The sequence below is a fragment of the Pseudorca crassidens genome, chromosome 14 (assembly GCF_039906515.1).
Source record: "Pseudorca crassidens isolate mPseCra1 chromosome 14, mPseCra1.hap1, whole genome shotgun sequence".
NCBI classification, from domain to species: domain Eukaryota; kingdom Metazoa; phylum Chordata; class Mammalia; order Artiodactyla; family Delphinidae; genus Pseudorca; species Pseudorca crassidens.
This window is the reverse complement of record NC_090309.1, coordinates 86481276-86483916: the sequence shown is the minus strand read 5'-3', so window position 1 is coordinate 86483916 and position 2641 is coordinate 86481276.

Sequence of the window (2641 nt, the reverse complement as noted above, 5' to 3'; positions counted from 1 at the left end):
TGCTACTCTTGCTGAATGCAGCACATTTTAACCCATCTACCTGGCTCTTCAATCACCTAAACATCGATGTCTACCCCACATTTCTCCTCCCTTCCAGCCAAGTTACACTTGATTTATTCCATTTCACTAAGGCTGATCTCCAAAGCTCTTATTTCCATTTCACAACTTCGTACCCAAAAGCATGTTTTGGGGGATTCCCCTTGCATGGGATGCTTTTGCTCCTCCCCTTTATCCATCTAGACATGATCTGCCATCCCAGTCATGTCCCTGTTCCTTTCATGAAGCCCTCTCTGTCTTCCGGTCCATACCCATTTGCCCCAGATGAGCACCGTACAGAGCCCCTCACCCAGCTGCCTGGATGGACTGAGTCAATCTAACTCAACTAGAAGTTTCTCATGGCCAGGTTGCCTCCACTCTCCTGGTATATATTATATAGTACTAAGTACATAGTCGGCGTGCGCTCAGTAAATGCTTTAAAATGATTCATCTGTGCAATGAAGACAATAGACATGAAATAATCTGCTCTAAAAAGCACCTCCCACCATGAAATGAAGTTGTTCCTCTCTTTAGCTTCCGGGGACTCAGAGTTCTGTCATGTGCAATTGCAAAGTCCAGGGAAACTTGTGGATTCTCCCCCAGGGCACTTTCTGAGCAAGTGTTGGGAAACGGGTAACTGATTCTCCAGGTCCTTCCAGCCAGCTGTGTCTGTTGCATCACATTAGAGTAAAGTTACAGGAGGACACTTCCAAGCTTGGCTCACAGCCAAGCCCAGGCTCTCGCCACAGTGGGCTCCATCTTATTCCCCAGATACGCCATACCCTAACCCTGCTGGCACCCTGACCTCGACAGCTCCTTTTCCTGTGCTCTCTTTGCTGGAATGTCCTTGCTTCTTCCTACAGGACCGTCCCCAGTTGCCCTCTCCTCTGAGAAGCTTTCCCTCAAGCTCCCTTTCTCCAGCTGATCTTCGCCTGCTCTGTGTCTCTCCAGCCCCTTGGACCTGTGGCTCTCGGCTGGGGGCCCCTCTATACACTCAGGCTAAGATTCACCACTTTGCTCTCCTCCTAAGAATCCCTCACACATCAAAACCACTTACCCTTGAATTTTGCAAATACCCAATCTGAGTCTTGAGTGGGAACCTGGGAATGGGTGTAAGAGCACAGGGTGTCCCTAAAATCACCCTCACCCCCTGACATAAACCGCCACATATTTCAAGTTGCTGAGCACAAGATCTAAAAATAGCAGATGTCTACAAAATGTTAATTGTTTTCCTTCTTTCTAGTAGTAGGGAATATGAGCTCTAACATGATGCCTTCCCAGGTATTTTTTTTTTTTTTGCGGTACACGGGCCTCTCACTGTTGCGGCCTCTCCCATTGCGGAGCACAGGCTCCGGACGCACAGGCTCAGTGACCATGGCTCACGGGCCCAGCCACTCCGCGGCATGTGGAATCTTCCCGGACCGGGGCACGAACCCATGTCCCCTGCATCGGCAGGTGGACTCTCAACCACTGCGCCACCAGGGAAGCCCCCCAGGTATTTTAAATAATAATGAAATATTCCATCCCAGGTAGATATTTAATTAATTTCAATTTTATTCAAAGTTAAAATTTAACATATGCTCAGTTGACAATTAAGACTATGTATAAATCACAATTTATAATGAATTCTAAAGTGAGCTATTACTTGGGGGTTATAATTAATAAGCTACTTCTTTGGTCCAATTTACACTCTGGGAAAGGAAATGAGGCTTGATGGATGGGGGACCAGCTAACAGGGCAAACCCCTGGCGAGGTGTGTTCCTACCCCTTCCTCACTTGACCTTGCAATCAGTCTGCGGGGTGCGTGTCTTTACGAAGTAATTCAGGACCTTGCAATCTGGACGCTGCGCTTGCTCCCAGATCTCTTCCAGACATTTCTGTGGGTCTGTGTTTGCCGTGTGTTCAGTGAGAGGCATGGGAGCAGCAAACATGCTGAGAAAACTTGAGCGGCTGGTCTTTTCTATTTAAGGGAATCTCAAAGCACATGCCATAAATTATCCTTTCCTTGGTTTCTTATTCACGCGAGGAGTCCTGAGCCAACCCTCGGAGTGGCCCGTGGCAGCACTGTTCTGACAGGCAGGTGGCAGGGCAGTCACCCCACCCAACACGAGGCTTGCCTTCATGTTCCACGTCCTTCTCCACCTGTGTAGTGGAGATACTAAGTGCCGTTTTAAAAATAAAGCATGTTTAGAGCCTCCAGGATAATAAATTTTGCATTACCCTCCAGTCTCCTCAAGTCCAGGCTCTCTGCAAATATTCACCTTTATTCTTCATGCCTCTTCCTCTGAACAAGTGTCTGCATACAATCTTGTTGAGGATTTTATTATTTTTCCAAAAAAAAAAAGAACATAATTTTTAAGTAAACAGAGAATTCTTCTAGCTTGGACATCTCTCATCTGTACCCTGGAGTGTGGAGGGTTAATATCTCACGAAGCCACAAAACAGCCACCCCCGGGGTGTGCTGACTCTTCCAGATCTTTCCCTCCCCAGAAGAGGCCCTTCCAAAACCCCATGGGGTGTGGGATCCCACAGAGTTGTTTTCCTGACCTTCAGCTTTCTTTCCCGTTGGCCAAAACTCCCCATACACAAATAGTTGTATCTTAAG